The following is a 21,108-nucleotide window of genomic DNA, read 5'->3' as shown; positions in this document are numbered from 1 at the left end:
TTGAAGAATGTAGCAGAATGCATTGAGCACTGTCAGTTTTTTGATATTCCATATTCCATAATATCAATATCCAGAGAGGAAAATTGCGACTACGTTTGTATGGAGAACCGGACATCCCCTTGCCTCTTAATAATATGCTTCGGCACATGATTACACATATTTATATGTAGGTACGTGCATTGTATTTCCATATCTTACAAGCAGAGAGCCAGACGGTGCTTGCTGGATATTGGTTTCTGAAATCTTCGACTAAGTCTTGGGTCATATGAAAATAAAGCTCTTTACATAACATTGTATAATATTTTCCTTTTTCATAATTTTTTTTATATAATATGCATTTTTTTCTTGGATATAAATTTCTTGACTTCGATTGACGTGTTTATTATTTTCGTTACTATGACAGCGTGAACATTGAAAAAAAAAATATAACGTGAAGGTTGAGTCCGCAGGTGAAGGTACAGTGACATTTATAGTTGATCAAGCAGATTTTGTCAGTAGAAAAAGGCGGCAAATTTGAAAAATGTACGCGCGAAGGGATATCGACTCATAGAAAATTTGAATTTCGCGCCTTTTATAACTGAAAAGATTTGCTTGACCATCTATATAACTCACACAAGCAAGAACCACCAACGACGATTTAAATTAATATGATAAGCATTTAAATAGCAACTTTTTGGCGTTTATCGTGCGTACTTCTATTCGTCTTTTGGGAAAAATTACCACAAACAAAGGGCCTACGGTGAAACACGAAATTCCAAATTCGTTAACTGCCACTCTATCACTCTTGCATATCCGAGCGATAGAGTGGCAGATAAAGAAATATCGCTTTTCGGGTTTCGCGGCAGGCTGTAAACAAACCGCCTTGATCCATCAATGTTATATAAGTAGTTGGTCAAACCAATTTGTCAGTCAGTAAGAACCGGGAAATCTATAGTCGTCCTTTTCTTTTGGGTGCTAGTACTAGTGTAAAGTGTAAGACAAAGATTGTATGATTGTCTCTGTCTATGATTGAAAGGAGACAACCTTTGAAAAAACTATATTTATTCGAAACATCTGTGAAAACTTGATTACTTATGCATGCAAATTTTCAGCTTAATTGAACACCCGGGAAGTGGGTATTTAGATTTGATTGATACAAACAAACAACGGGGCAGGTGAAAGTGAAACTACATAAAAGCTTGTAAAAATGTGGCTTCTGGAATTTCCAAGTTCTATTGGAATTTCAGATGAAAACGTCCTTATTGCATTTGAAGCATAAAGACGTACCCTTATTATTTTATGGAAAGCCACAAATAACAACCAATTCGAGGCTACTATTATTAAGGTGGCAAAATACGAGTAGGTCAAAGTAACTCGTAAGCCTCGTAACACAAAATAAGTTTCACAGAACAAAATTATTTACATATTCTAATAAAAGGACTGAAGTGTAGTGCTGCGAAGAAACGGTATTTTAATGACATAATTTTATTATGGATACCTATACATGGTAGAAGAAGACAAGTAGGCATGGAATCCTCCATTTTGCGTGGTCTGACGCATCTGGCCGGGCTTTCCCGATTTTCTGTCGATGTCTGTGAAGACCTTTCGTCACAAAATACCTAAAATAATAAGTTTTAAATTAATCAAAAACTCTCCAGTTTGCTATTTATTCAAACTGAAAACATCCAAATTTCTAAGTCGTTATACGACCGGTGTCTTATATGCCACTGAAAATTCAACATCAATAACAACTAATTAGGCATAGCGTCCAATGTAGAGAATGGCACAGGCACTTAGTTCTTACGAATTTTACCTGAATTTATTAATCAAAGGAGCTGATGTAAAAGTGAGTTGGGAAAGTTGGCAGCTAGTCGCCGAAGGTCCGGTTTTCCAGAGTTTAGCCCCTAATCAAGTAATCATGCACCTCACATACCCTGGCTCATGGCTTAGGGCTTTTAACAACACAATAAATGCTTATTTTGCCGCTTTCTCCACTATCTCTCCCTGCCATCTAACCCAGAGGGGAAAAATATATACCTTATTGTGGCTACTCCATCTTCCTCATGATAATTATTTTACTTCACAGAAAAGCAATTGGTTAAGATAGTTACAACAAAGTCATTGTTAATAGCCGGGGTTAGGACCCACGACCATTGGTTTAAAAATTATACTTTTTACCTATATGATTTGTAAGTATGTTTATAATAAATCTGTTTTCTTTTTGCCATTTTGAAGTAGTATTGTATCGCTTTATATTATTATTTGTCAATTATTTTTTTAATCATAGACAATTGTCACATGTTCGTTTCATGATAGATCTACACCCACGCAACTGCATGTCATGTTCTTGCGGTTTACTTTTATAACGCCAAGATCGAAATTTGACTGCTAACTCCATCTTGCGTCCAGTAGAAGAATCAAAGTATTGTAGAAAAATGAGCATGCAGTTTACTCTATGCCGTAGGATCCCCTTTTGAATGTCATAAATCCAAATATGGCAGCCATACCCATCGACAAAAAAGTCTAGTTTCATTGACAGTTACGATCACAAGTTGTCAAATGTAACAACTTGCGATACATTGTGATCCTAACTAGAGCTGGGACACGTTGGCAAAATGCGTACCAAAAGTACGTTTCTATGAAAATACCAGTTTTACGTGTACCACCCCAAATAGGCAATTTACGTGTTTACCGTACTTAAGCGACTTACAAATAAGGGTTATTTATGCAAATATCGACTTTTCATTAGTCTGATCTGACGTATCGTGACGTTTTGAGCCAAGGCCATTAATCAAATGACATATTAACAATGTAAAAATTATTTTCCCCTATTTTTTGATCCAACAGACACCCAGACGACTGTCTGTTAACAAAAAAATATTTTACTTAAAGTAAAAATAAGAATGGAGGTACGAGGTGTTGGCAACTTCATATTTGTTATATTTCGAAAAATAGAGTCCGTGCTTTTAAATACTCTACAAACAAAACGTCGTCCATTAGGAAAAACCTGTCCCAAAAACTATTTCAGTACAACACCCCCACCTCTAGTGTGGATAGAGTTCACTGACAGGTGGTGATTGTACGCGATTCCACAAGTCATGATTTATCCGCATCAACTGGATATCCTCATGATACGTCAAATGTCCGTTCTCGAATACACCCCATGATGTCAACGGCCGCTTTCTATCACCTCAATGGTCGCCGTCGGCAAGGTGTTCATCTTCAGATGCTCACTTCCTAGATGTAATGGCCGTGCAGTTCACGAGGAATTTCTCCCGCGGACGCTTCGACTGTGAAATGAGCTCCATACCGAAAAGGATTGTACATATATATTTTTAAAGGGTCGGTAATAGTAGCTACTGGATATTAAGGTTTATGATTAATTATAAAAATCGTACCTGTTTCAGAAGTTTCACTATAGAGGATTGCATATTTCCCATTAGGCGGTCACTTCTGTATGTATCAAATAATAAAAGTTTCATACATTTTATTCATGCGTCTGATTGTTCCAAGCAACAAAAAACAAGGGCAATTGACTCCTACTGTGAGTTTAGATAAGCTTTTTTTGTACCTATGTACATATATTGGGTAATTTTGGGGTCGTGATCCCGAATGTCAAAAACGAATTAAGATGGAGAATATACTGGACTGTTGTTTTTTTCGATATTTTGTGGTTATTTCATGGGAAAAATTGTTTAGTATCACCATCTTAACACATTTTAGACATCAGGAACACGGTTCCAAAATCATCATAGTATATGAGAGATAAAATAACATAAAAAAAACCGGGCAAGTGCGAGTCGGACTCGCGCACCAAGGGTTCCATACCACAAAGCAAAAAAAAAAAAAGCAAAAAAAAAAACGGTCACCCATCCAAGTACTGACCCCTCCCGACGTTGCTTAACTTTGGTCAAAAATCACGTTTGTTGTATGGGAGCCCCATTTAAATCTTTATTTTATTCTGTTTTTAGTATTTGTTGTTATAGCGGCAACAGAAATACATCATCTGTGAAAATTTCAACTGTCTAGCTATCACGGTTCGTGAGATACAGCCTGGTGACAGACGGACGGCCGGACAGCGAAGTCTTAGTAATAGGGTCCCGTTTTACCCTTTGGGTACGGAACCTGAAATGCTTGAAAAATACCCTGAACCCTCGCTTGTTACAGTACCTATGCGGCAAACAGCCAAATGAATGCGTCATTAGACCGGTTGTTTATGCTCCGAAGTACTGACCCCTTAACAGCACTGTCACAAACAAAGAAAGGTTTACTTATTTAGATCAACCTATTACCCAACATGCGGCGACAAGGCGTTTCGGCACCATTTGCCGCAATGTCAAGCTTGCGGCAGGGATGCGAAACTCCTGACTTCGGTCAAACTCGGCTCCACCACAGAATAAATAATAGTACTAGGTACAGTAGACTCACTCCCTAACAAAACGCGTCTGTTACGATCAGCACAGATATGGCCGCTAGGTGGCGACAGCGCCACGCGCGGCTTATGGCAAACCCCAAAATTGGGGCCGAACAGATGACTTTTAGCCACCTGCAGCAAAGCGACGAAATCGCGGAGTGAGCTACGCCTGGCTCCACTCGGCTCAGCATTGCTCCCAGCAATTATTAGGGTTGGCACCACTTGACTTCCTTTTGCATGCACGACCATAGAGAAGATAATCACTACATTTTTTGCAACCCTAAATAGCCGAAAGGGATAGTGCCATATATTAGAAAGAGAGCATGATTCGACCCTGAACAGCTGTCAAACTTCGTTTTTGTAGGAAGTTTCCTTTCTGTACGGTAGTACTATTAATTATTCTGTGCTTGCGGTATATGTTGTTGTATCGGTCTATTCGACCACCAGAAACGGTGTCTCCCACGTGTACCATTGTCCATTATATTATAAAACATCTACAATAGACGAAAGGAACAATAATGATGAATACTCAGTGGAGTACAAAGTCAGTGCTAAACAACATCGATTACTTATTGACAAAGCATAGGGCAATTAATAAAAACAAAAGAATTTGCAGCAACTGGAAATGTCATTCATTAAACTAAATGTAATGGAGACAAGGCAAGACAGTCGCCACACCCAGCCAGGAACATGCCTGCTCCCAGTGTTGCCAACATGGAATAAAATAAGCCAGATCTGGCATATTTTCACTCGCTTTGGCACCAATATTTTCCATCTGGCATATTTTTAGCATAATTTAGGCAGGCTGCTCCAGCTAGCCGGCATACCAGGGGACGAAGTTTTGTGGGGAACGACACGCTCTGGGCTATAACCGCGAAAACCGAAGTTCGCAAATTGCGGGCATTTTTCTCTGTCACTCTAATTACGCCTTCATTAGAGTAAAAGAGAAAGATCCCCGCAATTTGCGAATTTCGATTTTCGCGGTAGCCCCTCTGGGATGGGGAGGGATAGTTATTAATGTTATTATAACCAGCCGGCTATGCAGCCTAAGAAAGCCAATATTGGAACGGTAGGAGGGGTAGGTTATGTCGTCGAAGGAGATTGTTGTTGATATGCTCCTCGTCGTTTCCGTTTCTGTCTTCGTGATATCTTGTATTAATTAATACAAACCTAAATAAATCTGTCTAGTTATAATTAATAAACTAATAGATATTCGTCCCCATCCAAAGTGTTTGTACAGTCGCCATCAGATATATCGGAGCGGCCAAGGTGCTCACAATATCTGAACATGCACCCTGACGCCTTGACAATAGAGGCGTGTTCAGATATTTGTGACCGCCTTGGCCGCTCCGATATATCAGATGGCGACTGTATACTCCAGAAAATTACTCTACCTTCATGAGTGAAGTAAAATCCAAACTAGAATAATTCAACAACCAAGACAGACAGCTATTAAGCTGGACTGTAACCGCAAAAATCGAAGTTCGTCAGTTGCGGGCATTTTTCTCCGTCACTCTGATTACGTCTTAGTGAGAGTAAGGGCCCCCCCACATCTAGCGTATTTCGAGCGTCGGCTTCTGCAATTCTATGGCCGCTGCTCGACGCAACGTCGACGCAACTGCGCAGCGACGTCATTTTCCATAGCGCTGACCAGACGCCGACGCTCGAAAAACGCTAGATGTGGGCCCCTAAGCCTTAAAGGGAAAGATCCCTGCAATTTGCGTATTCGATTTTCGCGGCACTCCAAACCCCCCCCCTTCAAACCTTTATTGTCACATACGACTCTTCGATACTGAACTCCAGTCACACCTAGGCTACCTAGGTAGCAACTACTCAAAGATACGAGGCTCGGGCATATAATTATGTAAATCGGTGAACAATAGCCTCACAAACTGAAATTGTCCATCACGACTGAGCTACGCGTCTCAACCGACATTGTGGCTGCAAATTGTTTGTTTAGTTTTGTTCCAACTAGGCGGTTTCGGACACTGAAGTATTGTTGAGAAAATTGAAGCGAATGTTTAATTTTTTGGACTTGATTATCTTTCTAACATATTTCCAGAAAATGTAGGTTTTTCGAAAGGTGTTAATAAGTATCTAAATATTTGAAATATATATATATTATATGTATTAGTAAGAGCTATAAACAATGAAATCAAAATACGATTCTATTTAATAATTTCAATTTTAATTCGTTATAAAATGACGTAGACATAACTATACTGACTGCTCTTCTAAATATCAATATTATGGCGTTTATAATAAACCAACTAAACCTTGTATGTAGTCGTATTTAATTTGATTTATTCCTTAACCAGTCTAGCCTCCTAAGACCCAGAGTCATTTTTGCAGTTTTGAATTTTTGCAGTTCCTTTTTTTATTCCATTATAGTTCAAAATTCGATTTTAATTTGTTCTTTTTAAAGGGACTCGGTACTTAGGAGGCTAGTGATGAATTCCCTCTTATAATGAACGCGAGATTGTGACATATTTCGAACAAATTTACAAAACAATTTAGCACAGATTTATTTAGATAATATATTGGATGAGATAGGTAAGCCAGCGCTCGCCTTGCCGACTAACATCTAAACTTATGCACTTTCTCACGCTCACCCCGCATTGAATGCAACCAATTTTCCACCAGAGCAAAAACAACACAAATTCAATTAGGGAAATGGTTTCTATTTTGCACAGTACAAAGGAGAAATTTATGACTGTAACGTAAATAGTGGTGCTGAGAAGCAATCAGCAGATGGAGCTGGAAATAGAACGGAAGCAGGGATGTGGTGCATTGTTGTTTATACAGAAGAGCAACTAAAAAGTAGTGAAAGAAGCGATGGCTCTGATGACTCGTAAGTAGCCGCGGATAAATTGATCAATTCAAGTTGGTAACACAGTGCCGATTTATTCAAAGTGCTCATTTATTTGCGAGAATTAATAAGAGTTTCATTACATTGCGTTATTTGATCAGTCGGCTGAGTTGATGTAATCTCAATGGTCCGCAATGTAACTAAAATCCCATGCGAGTTCGCGCGTCGTCTAAATGAGCCCTTACTTCACACTCAGTTTATGTATACTGTATTTATAATTAGGGGCTTGACAAGTGCCACGATGCTTAATATTAAAACTGCGTAAAATTTGACCACGAAAAAACAACTGCATAACTCAAAGCTCCAGCGATAACAATTGTTATAGAATTATTTGACAAATTTTACCTCATCTAACATATATTGTAAGCATTTGTAAAAAAGGTTATTTGCAAATATGTAAACACAAAGTCAACTACTCGTGCAATTTCAAGCTAATAACTTGATTAAGTAAGTCTGTTGTCTTTCTAAAGCAGTTAACAAGTACCCACGAGATACTTGGAGCCAAACTGCTTTATGTAAAAGTGCCTCGCGGATACTTGTTTATGTTTTACGAATAATTAGCTAAGTGGCGAGCAGCTAACCAGATTAACTTGGAGCGACTAAGCCACCGACATTCTGCAGAAACCGGTTGAGCGACAAATTATTTAGTTACCCTCTATATTACTGTAACTTGATATTTAGTAAATGCAGATATGTGTGGGAAAAATAATAATTTAATTGTCTGTAGACATTCATGAATGTTGATTTGATCAGAACAATATTGCGTGGCTTCGTTTATTTAGTAAAAATAATACATAATTTAATTGTCTGTAGACATTCATGAATGTTGATTTGATCAGAACAATATTGCGTGGCTTCGTTTATTTAGTGCCTACCGTAAATAAATGTACTCTCACTATAACAATTCACATATAGCAGAGACTAGTAGACAGAATATGAAGACTGACAACCTCCATACAACACAGCTTTTCCCGCGAGCCAAATCATTGTTGTACATGTATCTTTTTACTATTTTTCGATTTTAGCTTTACGTGAGACACTAACACTAAGATGACGTCATCAAACAAGAATATAAAATGCCTTAAAATATATTTTTTTGACTTTAAATCACTCGGAAAAGTCCAATTATACGACTTGAAATTGTAAATATCAGTAGGGTGACAGATTTTACACGTAAATAACTAAAACGGAAAAATCCATCTGTACCAAAGAAAAATCTCGCGGCGTATTTGTCAGTCTTTTTTGTTTAGGTACTAGACTCTGAAGTACATTGTACATTATTCGTTTAAAATTGTGTAAATACAAATATCGGCGGAAATTGGATACCATTCGTGATTGGAAATTTAGAGGAAATCGAAATCGGAGGAAGTCTGGAGCGTCCTCAAACTAACAAGAAGTACAAGAACGTATTAAGCTTCGGATTTCTCCATTTTCAAGTCTCATCTGGAAAAAGCACCCACGACAAAATTAATAGTTATTTGTTTTACAAGGGGGCAAAGTTGTTGTTTAACCGCTGGTGCTAATATTGATACCCGAGCAAGCGAAAGATTCCAAAATTGAACCACGAGCGTAGCGAGTGGTTCTTATAATGGAATCTTGAGCGTTGTGAGGGTTTAAAAGCACGAGGGTTAAACAAAATTTGCCCCCGAGTGAAACACAAAATTTTTCACCACACCAACCGAAGCAAATGTTAAATGTAAAATATCAAACAAAATCAAACTAAATCAAATCCAAATGAATGTTATTAAATATTTATCATCTAAATTCATCATTTAAAAGTCAATTCTACCAGCACACTTAAGAAAACAACTCAAAAATTGCATTTGATTACTTTGCCTCACATGTGAATAAAATGCAACTTTGCTATTTGTTTATAAAGTGCAAAATAAGCCTTTCCGAGCTGGTGTGGTGAAAATACTTGTATTGAACAGTGTCCTTGTGTATGAAATAAGTACTTCTCTTTCCTTGCGTTATCCCGGCATTTTGCCACGGCTCATGGGAGCCTGCATGATTTACAGACTTACAAGTCTTACAACCCTTCTGGTGTTGCAGGTGTCCATGGGCAACGGTAATCGCTTACCATCAGGCTATTCATCTGCTCATTTGCGTCCTATATCATAAAAAAATACTTGACCGTTCTCAATTGTTTATGGACCTAAATAAAACAAAAAAAAGATAGGTAAAGTGAAATATACCTACATCTACATGCCTACATGACATTACGTAAATAACGTAACAGCAACGTATCATACATATATTTTTTCAGAAATATTAGAGGATTGGCTCAATAATACAGACGTCAAGCCAAGTCGGCTGGCTACCTGCGAAAGATATTCGGAGATGGATGAGACATGTAATACGAGCTGTAATTTAGAAAACAGAAAGCAAAGAGAAAATATCCCAGATATAAGATAAAACAAAAACAATGAGAGACAGAGGTTGAAAGGGTGTAAAGGGTGAAAAGGACAAAATTGGGTGAAAGAATATTGTGCTGTGACTGGTGTATAAAATGGAATTCGATATGTTTACTCAGTTACTGGATTACAGCACCTAATATTTAAAGCATAAATACAAAAATGTAAGGTTACATAAAATAATATTCCAGTACTAAAAATACATCGCCCGTTCAAAATAAACGTGTTCAAAGCTTTTCTCGTTATTTTTATAAATTCACGCGCTGTCACATTCATCCCAAGATGAAAAGGTATACGTATCTAAGGGCAACGCCTCATAAACCTTTTTGTATAATTTGAGTAAGTGCGTAAAATTTGTAGAAACCGCCAACAAAAGCGGGTTAAAGATAGAGATACTTTTTCAAGTAGGCAAATTACAATGCGCTTATGTACGTGAAATAAAGCTACACCGGCTCTAACCCTATACAGTATGTATAAGTCCCTCCTCAATTGGATATGTCAGTATTATTAGGCAATTTAGGCATATAAGTGCCTTTTTCACCTCCACCCTTGAGAAACATCTTATTTACTCGTAAGACTAAAAGGGACGTTTTAATAAGACAGAGTTTTCTAGGCCTTTGTGAATAGTGCAGTAAGCTTAACTGAAAAAGCCGATGACTACGCTCAGTAGATAGCTCATAGGCCGTTTTGTTGTGCTGTCGGCCGAAGCCTGAATCGAGGGCGCCCGATCGATAGCTCCAGACGGCAGACAACACGCGCACTGCGGGCAGATTCATTCACGTCTGGATTGGCGCGCCTAAAGCACAAAATACTGGGTGGTTTTGTTATGACTGACTATACCGTGAGGGGTGATTATGTATGTCATTCGAATAACTGTTTTTCTGTCGCTTAGCACGTTCTGTTTCAGAATAACCAATGCACCGCTTGCATAGTACTGAGTGATAAGTATATAACTATAACCACTTCGGTACAATTCATAGCAATGCGAGAGCCAAATAAATTTATGTAATCAGTGATATACGGCAATGGGTAACCCTGTTCGACGTTTCAGCGACGTCACATTTAGGTGCACAACAAAAATACCATTTTTAGGGTTCCGTACCCAAAGGGTAAAACGGGACCCTATTACTAAGACTTCGCTGTCCGTCCGTCCGTCCGTCCGTCCGTCTGTCAACAGGCTGTATCTCACGAACCGTGATAGCTAGACAGTTGAAATTTTCACAGATGATGTATTTCTGTTGCCGCTATAACAACAAATATTAAAAACCGGGCAAGTGCGAGTCGGACTCGCGCACGAAGGGTTCCGTACCATAATGCAAAAAAAAAAAGCAAAAAAAACGGTCACCCATCCAAGTACTGACCCCTCCCGACGTTGCTTAACTTTGGTCAAAAATCACGTTTGTTGTATGGGAGCCCCATTTAAATCTTTATTTTATTCTGTTTTTAGTATTTGTTGTTATAGCGGCAACAGAAATACATCATCCCTTTGGGTACGGAACCCTAAAAACAGAATAAAATAAAGATTTAAATGGGGCTCCCATACAACAAACGTGATTTTTGACCAAAGTTAAGCAACGTCGGGAGGGGTCAGTACTTGGATGGGTGACCGTTTTCTTTTTGTTCTTTTTGTTTTTTTTTGCATATTACGGAACCCTTCGTGCGCGAGTCCGACTCGCACTTGCCCGGTTTTTTTTACATGCAAAGGCAACAAACTGCGCACTGCGGGCAGTGCGGGCTGATTTAGTCACGTCTGGATTAGCGCGCCTAAAGCACAAAATAGATATAATATGTAGGTACAAGTCTCACTGTCTAATACCCTAACTAGAAGCAATAGGTGCCATATTACGCTCTAAATCCTTGTTTCAATACAGGTCTACAGTTGAACATGTACAAAGCAAAACCGTTATATGATTTCATGACTCCATATTTAGATAAAATTCCCAAAAAAAGAACAGTTTTTTATATGCAGGGACAGACACAACACACGCACTGCGACAGATTCATTCACGTCTGGATTAAAGCCTAAAGCCCTGTCTTGTCACGAGCTTACAGTGAAGCAAGACCCGGTTCAAAACAGCAAAGGTTTTGGTGATATCGCACATCAATTACAAACTGTGGGGCACTATTTTGAAAGGTTAATTTAGATGGAAAGCAGTATTACTGTTGCAGCGTTTGCGTGGGAAATATCACTGTCAATCTCCTTAATAGAATGATACGGATTGCATAATTATTCTTAATAATGGATAGTGATTTGAATAGTTTTCATTTAGCAACATTTAGTATTCTAGATTCGCTGTTGGCACATCAATATCATATTTATTTAACCTAGACATCTTTTCCGGCACTCAATCATCAGTTTATTAAACATCCTTCCTTTGTTACTTCTAATCTTTTCTTTGTTTTATTTTGTACTTGATGGGTAATTTCCCGTTATCTTACAGGTTTTCGAAACAAAGAAAATATTAAAGGTCGGAGAGCATTTTCTCCGGAAGGTTTAGACTCTAGCCGTTGATTTATTTTATTCCGTAAAATCGCGGTGAGATGAGATAATTTTCGCTTATCGAAAAACAACCCGAGGCCCAGGTTACAAATCGCTGGCCCAATATTCTAACCGGTCACGGATATACCAAATTCTATCTAAAACGTTTTCACAAAATTTACAATGACGCGTGTCCCTGTGACGACGTCACACAACAAACAATTGATCACCTTATTAAAACTTGCCCAAGGTTCCTTTACGCAAGAACGATCCACGATACCATATGCACCAAGTACAACATAGACCCACTGAATATAAACAAACTTACGGAAAAAGAAGAAGCCCTCAACTCTTTTTTAAGGTACCTACACTAAATACATCATAGATAATTTAAAATCATTTAATAAATAATACAAACTTAAAGGCAATCGGCCGCCCGTATACTCCTAGCGAGGACCGATTGACCCTCACCAAAAAGCATTACGTAAAAAAAAAATATTACATGGTTCTATGTTTCACTTTTATCGAACTGAAATTTGAACATTGTCATAGTGGCATTTTAGTCGAATTTCAACTATCTTGAAAATGTAACATCTTTGTAATTTTGAGCCAGCGAAATGATGGCAACATTGGTTTCGTAGCGCTTCCTCTTCAGGGGCTTTTACTTTAAATAATTAAGTAGTTCCTCTTGAAATTAACTCAAGATTAACGTGAAGCAGGTGTTAATTATGAGATTTATGAGAATATTTTGACTTGTACTAATCTCTTAATCCTCTTATTACATTAAGTCTTACAAATCCTATAATGGGCTAATAAATGGGGTAAATAAGACATAAGCAAAGCTTTTGCTTGTTCGTTCGCTTTAAAGCTAATAATAATGCCTAAACGTATCAATTGATATACACGGTGGCTAAAAAATTCCCGTTGCCAGGGAGGTTTCGGGATTATACTGAGCAACTTTTCTATGGAACCAACCCGGAAATCGTGAAAAAAAATACCCTCCTATAGAAAATGGACCAGCAAAAATGTATGAAATAGCCTAATTTGTTTTCACGACTTCGAGGTTGGTCCCATAGTAAAAGTTGCTCAGTATAATTGCCATTTTCAAACTTACCCCGCTTTCGAAGTTATCCAATGCACCTTGTGAACTAAATGAAGAGAACGAGAGATCGAGATATTAAATCAAGTTGAAATTACTAAGTTCGAATGCCGCTTCGGGAACGAAGTGCTCCCGCAAATTTAGTGCTTCCGTTATCCCACTGTAGGTAATAAACTGTGTATGGAACGCTGAGGAAAATGATCCTTTGTTAGTTTTATCGTTTTATGTTAGATTCATTCTTTTATTTGCTTTACGAGTATGCTCCCTTTACGGGTCGTATGTGGAGTGATATATCGGTGTGTGAGACTTTTTAAACTTTAAAGGATGGCACGGAAGCGCTTTCTTTGGTGAAATGAAATGGTTTAGTATATATTTTACTTTTAGCTTATTTTTATTAACTGGTTGTACATTTAAGGCAAAGTCTAATTTGATATATGCTATCACATTTTATTCGACCATAAATCTTTTACTACCAGCTATAAATCCTAATCGTAAAAATTCTACATTGGTCTATTATTGAGCACTAATTGAGGCGTTTGCAGTTTAAGGACCTCAATTTATTTCATTAGAGGAAATATAACTAACCAGGCTTCAATGAAAACAAATTTTAAATTACTAATCCAAGCTAAGGCGCTATTCTATTTTTTATTACGTAAGACTATTTTATGCTAGTTTTTGAACCCCTTCCTCTCTTTGTAAGAAAAAATAAGATTAGGCCGATCTATAATCTTATATTCATTTTACATAAAAATCTAAAGAAGGTAGAAAGAAGGAAGGTAGAAGGTAGGTAGGTATTACGTAACAATCTAAAGAATATTATCTAAACTAAGTGTTCCGTGAACAAAGTTTTGTACGGAACACTAAAAACAAAGACGAAACGACGGAAGGAAAGGGGACGACCACTTCTCTAAACAAAAATATTTACACATATAATATGCCCCATATACTATGTTACAAAACTTGGTGTAGGTATACTAGGTATTTTATCAACATAATATGTGTAGCGAAATAAGGGGGTGCCCCACCAGAAAATCTTAAAAAAAGTTTTTTGAACCACCCTAGGGCATTGTATAAAATTATTTGGCATTATATAATATAAATATCGGGGACTACGTTTGTATCGAGAAGCAGTATTCCACTATCCTCTTAATAACCGACCTCAAGTCTCAGGGTTTGAAAATCCTCGCCCCTCGCCCTCCACTATCATTTCGTCACATCTTGATTGCTGCCATTGGATTTTATCACTCTCTATTGTGGCACTAGTCTAGCGTCGTACTCGGAGCTGGAGCCATCGTGGCACTGGCGTAGTGTAACTATGTCTAGGCACTTAGCCGGAACCATTGATCAATGATCACTAGAGGGAACGTATAAGCATACTCCAATAGGGGGTATTACTGCAATGTTCTGCCGCCAGAGTGCAGCACTAAGCTGGCTAGAAAACCATAGAGTAAGTTATAAATACTGTGCCTTAAACTGTTTTTTGACAAGTTTTCACAGACACTAAAATATGGCATTGATGCATCAAGGCCTACCGGGAAACATGAAAATCGAAATTTAGTTATCTGCCTCTTTATCGCTCGAATATGCAAGAGTGATAGAGAGGTTAGATAACGAAATTTGGATTTTCTTGTTTCGCGATAGACCCCCAGATTGTGATGCATAGTGGTAGTTGCACCCCCTACGCAGAGTTTTGCGTAATATTCCTTATTCCAAGTCACCACGCATTGACAAGCCATGCGTTGTGATGTGACCGCTTTTTCCAGTTGACTCCAACGTACAAGCTATGAGCGCGTAAATTGTAAATATTAAATAAAATTGAGTTCTATCTAGGTATAAATATGGACTAATTTAGTACGAAATGGTGTACGATACCACAAACTGGTGCGGACCGGCGTAGATGAGTATGTATAAACGGTGCTTTGCAAGTATAAACGGTGACCTTGAATATTCGCACATCCTGAAAAGTTTGAGAGAATAGACGTATCTATGGATATTTTGCGAATAAAGCTAGAGGACAATCCATACTTACATTTGGATATCAAAATGATATCTAAATAAAGTCTTTTTGTTATAATTCGCTCGTTCGTCTCGACAATGCAAATATGGACAAGCGAAATATACGCGTGAATAATAACTAAACGACATTATTTAGATAAAATTTTGATGTTCAATTTAAGTCGAATTGACCACTGATCTCCTAGTTCTAGTCGCACAGTCTTTGGGAGGTAATCTGGCAATCATTTGCATGTAAACTGCAGCAAGGCGACGCTCGTGTGAGTCGTGCGCTATAAGAATCACTCCCGTGATTACGGGTATCGATTCCTTAGCGCCATTCTGGAACTTGGCAAGTAAAGGGGTTAGGTAACGATGGTTTTTAATTACACTGAGAGAAAAATCATTAGTAAAATAACCAAGAATTAAAAAACAGTTCTGTACTGGGGGAAAAAATGAAGTTTAGTAATAATTATAGACGTTTCACTATTTCTTTAAAGATTATTTATTTCTACAAACAGCTCAGTAATCCTAAATCTAATTTCAACAAACAGATAATAGAAATTGCAAAAGTCAATTTGTTCCTATTAGTTGACTCTCCTTGTCCCCAGATTAAGTTTATTTTTGTAATTCTAAGTGTGTTTTTGTTATCCATTTCTCTCAGTGTATACACTTTTGTACACAGTACATACTCACACACACACACACATTGTAATATCGAGAACTCAAAAAACTCATAGTGAACTCCGATTTAATAGGAATAGGCTATAACATAATGACCATACACCATGTTAGCTAGACATCGTAGGTACAGTCGAAAGTATTAATTTATGACCCATTTTGTACCTCGTCATAGTGACAATAGAATGAGGTCTCTATCTTCGTATTTAAGGTGACAGTCCATTTCCAACGACAGCAGTGCTACCATTTGACGCGTTCGTACTAGTAGTGCAGCTGCGGTTTGAAATGGAATGTTACCCTTACTACTTTACTTTACTTTCATATTGATTATCACTGTGACAAGGTACGAAATGGGTCATAAATTAATACTTTCGACCTGATACATATATGTCTATCAGTCACACAGACAAGAATGTCTTGTTCTGTAAATATGCTCGCATTTGGCTGATTATTAGTACAAACTCTTTAAATATACCTGAATAAATGTAAATCAGGCCTTACAAGGGGGTGCCCGAGCCTCCCGACTGCCCAATAGTCCCCTACCTCCCCTAGGTCACCATTTGTCTTGGTACACTATCTTTTGGATTTATTACCAGTTCTCTCATTATTTATTCCCAACTTTAACACGATACCATCTATCACTATCACTTTTCAATGTATTTAGGTCAACCTTCTTAGCAATGAATAATGCATTTAATGATTGTTATTGTTAATTAAATTCCTTTTATCTTTGCGCTTTATTATAACAATGTGCACCTGTTGTGATTGTACGTGGGTTTCAATTCCTGCATAATATTTTGATGTATTTCATCGCAATTGCTATAAAGTGTATGTGAAGTGGGCGGTGATGTATGGGCTATAAAACCTTTTCAATGTTCTATTCTGTGGCGGATTTTCCCTAAGGCAACGTAGGCCCGGGCCTAAGGCTAGGGCGGCAAGATATTTAGGGGCGGCAAAATGTAACAAAAAATTCGCTGATGGTAACAAGAAATAACTCAAAATATATTCAATATTATGGGTGCCTTGAAAGGGGCGGCTACAGAGCCTGGGGCCTGGGGCGGCTACAGAGCCTGGGGCCTAGGGCGGCAAGAGTGCAAATCCGCCACTGGTTCTATTCTACTTTTAGGGAAGTCAATCTCTTAGAGCCATGTTCACAGCTAGCTAGCGTTTTTCATAAACATCTGTTAACTCTATTTTTTTTGTAGCCTATTTGAGTAGCCCACTGCTGGGCAAAGGCCTCTACCCTTCATTTCCATGACTCCCGATTTGGTGTTCCCTCCAGCCAGTTATTGAGGAAGCTGTCCAGGTCATCCCGTTCCATCCCGGGCCATCTCCGTTTGGGCCTGCCGCGTCCACGTCCCTCTACTGGCATCCACTTGGTGGCTAAGCTTAACTTAACTCTAATAAGCCGTTGATAATAGGTAAATTAAATACTTATCTGGTGTTGTAAATGTGCCCTTTTGCCACAGAGTGTATATAGAGGGACATACAGTAAACAAAATTAATTATTAATGTCAGTGGCTCGATCACTGACATTTATAACATGTTCGTTATCTTAAAACTTTACCGGTAAAACCATGACGCATTCTGTTTTGTTTGCTCGAAGCTCACCCGATTTGCATATTGCAAGAAGCGCGAAAATGCTGCCATTCATTGAAAACAAAGAGACTTTTAAATCTATAGTTCCTTATAGCGGAAGATAGTATGCAATCGAAGTAATATTTTCCATTTTAAAATTTGCATCCTTCCCACCTGAACGCAGCATCCCATAAAAATGTATTGGAACATGAAATAACAATAAAACTATTACACAAACAGTCTTCGGGAGTTGGAACAATCGCAACTTCGCTTTATGTTGGAACTTCTGAAATATCTCGCGCTCTCGAGGAAAATTCCACAATTTACCGACACCGGGGGTGTCGTACGTAAATAATTTGAATTTTACAAATTACATTAATTTCTTACATTTATTTCAAAATTCTTTTTCAAATTCACAAGAGAGGACTTGGCATCTTAGAAGCTTAAAATAATTTCGATATTTTCGATTCATCTGTAGGTAACTGTTTTGAAAGTCGGGTTCTTTGTAAATCATTGACTTGGCAATCCATGATTTTGCCAACTAATATAGTTTAATTAAGCGAATCGCGTTGTGACCGCTGCTTATGAATCATGCATGCGTTTTTTTATTTCCAACCAGTTGTTGATTCTAAAGAGGGTAACGTTTCATTTCACGGCAAAATCAAACAACCCAACGCCAGCGCTTGTGGTATGCATAGATTTCATGCCCCCGGCGGCACGGCGTTGCCACGGAGACCCCTCAATAGCGCCTATTTGTTGAGCTTGATTACATACAACACGTGATTCAGGTTCTCTTTTAGAAACATAATACCTGCTCATTTTGTCGATCATGTTTGTGATGAGATTTTTAACTGAGTACCTATCGATTCCCTGGCGCTGTTCTTTCGATTTTTGAACTCCCAATGCCATTGTAATTTTATTATTAAGTCAAGCCATTATATCTATATACTCCAGCTAGCCAACATGTTTAAAAGCATAAGGTAGGTAAGAATAGGACATACAATAAGAGCAACCGATAAACCATTCGTCACATTATGGCCAAGCCGTATCGAGCTAACTCTCAACGGTTATTACAAGCCGAGACATGAAGTCGATTTTCAAGACATTCGACAACACCCAGTAGCCACGCGGGAGTACTTCAGTAATGCGATTTCCAGACATGTGCTGAATGTAAAATCGGTTCTGCGAGATGACAGCCTGTGTTTACTGCTCAGACCTGGCGATGTTTCATTGCATACGCGATATACGGCCGAGTCGAACTCATGAACATACCACTGTAACGCGACTTCGAAATCCGTAATAAGTGAGCGTGATCCGAAAACGCTCTTAGACTGGTTTCCTCCAGATTATATGGTTTTCGCTGTGGAGACTGAGCGATTGAAATGGTTCTGGTCTAGCAGGGATAGATGAAAAGATTGCTCAAATAGAATCGGTTCAGGGACATCACGTAGCCATTTTATCGGCAAAGGAAGTCTGATGGTCTGCCAATGCAGGGATTTTGTTTAATCAAATATATCGTCGCATCCAAGGACGTCGGAAGGACAGGAATAGTATTTGCGTCGAGTTTACTATTACTACTCGTATTGAAATAAATGCAACTAATTACCATTTCTAGTTCGAAAGAAACCAAACAAATAAGGAACAACTTAATAATAGATTTGATAAGGTTTAGGTTAACGCAAGGTTGTGCGCATTTTTATGTACTATTCCTTGTTATTTCTGTATGATACCTATTCATTGTTATAATCAAATAATCATCGCATTACTTAAAGTTACATTTTTCATACACGCAATGTTATATTCAACCAAAATTATGAAAACTGTCAATGTTCTAACGTTCTATATCAACATTAAGACACCACAGAATTGCTTGACTTGACATTAAAATAAAAACCGGGCAAGTGCGAGTCGGACTCGCGCACGAAGGGTTCCGTACCATAATGCAAAAAAAAACAAAAGAAAAAGCAAAAAAAAAAACACGGTCACCCATCCAAGTACTGACCACTCCCGACGTTGCTTAACTTTGGTCAAAAATCACGTTTGTTGTATGGGAGCCCCATTTAAATCTTTATTTTATTCTGTTTTTAGTATTTGTTGTTATAGCGGCAACAGAAATACATCATCTGTGAAAATTTCAACTGTCTAGCTATCACGGTTCGTGAGATACAGACTGGTGACAGACGGACGGACGGACGGACGGACAGCGAAGTCTTAGTAATAGGGTCCCGTTTTACCCTTTGGGTACAGAACCCTAAAAATAACAATGAATTTAAATCATGACAAGACCATAGCCCGCATCCAATGAAGGGCACAATGCGCAGCCGGTCGATATGGCTGATTGCGTTGCGCCATAGCAAATTGCTCAACTTAAATTGTATACAATTCTTTATGAGAGCACAATAACAAATATGGGCACGATGTGTTATAAGGCGCGGACCGGCTTGATTTTGTTTACACTTCGTTTGCTATTTCGAAAGTAAGTTACCTATCTTAGAGGATATAACCAAAAGAACATGCCATGTCTGTAATTTTCGGTACAAAATAGTCTGCCGATTTTTGCGGGGGAGGGGCACGTTAAATGTATAGGTACGTAACGTAAAAATAGCCATCTCAGGTAAACGTCAGTCCATGCAATGTGTATGACCATTGGCCTATTTTCGACAGAGGGGAACACCTGTTAATGGCTACTCCGTTTGGTTAAATCCTCTAAGTTACGTATAAATAAAGATCTGTTGCCGATTGTAATATTTCTCCTCAGTCGTTCTCTCAACGCAAAGGATCATAACATCATGTCCTTCTGCTGAAGACAGGTTCCTCCATAGGCTGCAGTTCCTCGCCAAGCGCATTGCCTCGTACAATTTTAATTGCATAGGTGCAGTAATTTAAGCACAGCACACCATCTAGCAGGGGGAGTGGAATAGGGCTCGTGACTTCAACTTTGCCCGTCATTATAACATCCAGTTCCAGACTATCCGGGGAGCGACGTCATAATGATACTGGCGAATAGTTACTATTATTGAGTTTACATAATTGATAATCTCCAGTAACGAACACGTCTGTACACAGATAGCCTCTGAAAAATGTGGAGATGAATGTGTATTGCACGCAACTGGCTATAGCTAACCTATCGTTATGGAGTTCCTATTCCTACCCACTGAAGCTTGCTGACGACTTCCCATTTATCCAACTGTGAACGTTTAGCGAGCATGGTAACTAAACTTGTGATTTTGAAGAGATAATATGCAAAGAATACAGTAAAAACCTTATTAAATAAAATCTCTTCTCTTCTCTTCTTCCTCAGTGAGTATGCGCCCACTGTTGGGCATACGCCTCTCCAAATCTCCTCCAAGCAGCCCGATTTGCTGCTTCTCTCCTCCAAAGAAATAAAATATGTAGTAAAAACATAGTGATACGTATTTTTCCATTTCGTAGCATGGCAGAGAGCACTAAAAACAGAGAACAAAAAATCTAGTTAACAATGTAAATAAACCAATTGATAATATTGCAGAAAAATAACATACCATTCTATTCCCCTTTGAAAGGTCTCGGATGCAATTTTAACTTAAGCGAAGACTTGCTATTTCATAAAAATGCCAATTCCAG

General features: G+C 38.3%; 1 long non-coding RNA gene across 1 annotated transcript in view; it reads right to left on the bottom strand.

Moving 5' to 3' along the window:
• Window positions 1-14,712: 14,712 nt before the first annotated feature.
• The window catches only part of LOC134665344 (uncharacterized), a 444,966-nt gene continuing 438,570 nt past the window's right edge, over window positions 14,713-21,108 (bottom strand). Inside the window, exon 2 of the long non-coding RNA XR_010098360.1 lies at window positions 14,713-14,957. This is a non-coding gene — a long non-coding RNA (uncharacterized LOC134665344). The remainder of the gene's footprint in view (window positions 14,958-21,108) is intronic.

This window comes from Cydia fagiglandana, chromosome 6 (assembly GCF_963556715.1).
Source record: "Cydia fagiglandana chromosome 6, ilCydFagi1.1, whole genome shotgun sequence".
In the NCBI taxonomy this organism is placed as follows: Eukaryota; Metazoa; Arthropoda; class Insecta; order Lepidoptera; family Tortricidae; genus Cydia; species Cydia fagiglandana.
The sequence above is the reverse complement of the archived record's forward strand: the minus strand, read 5'-3'. Positions and strand labels throughout refer to the sequence as shown.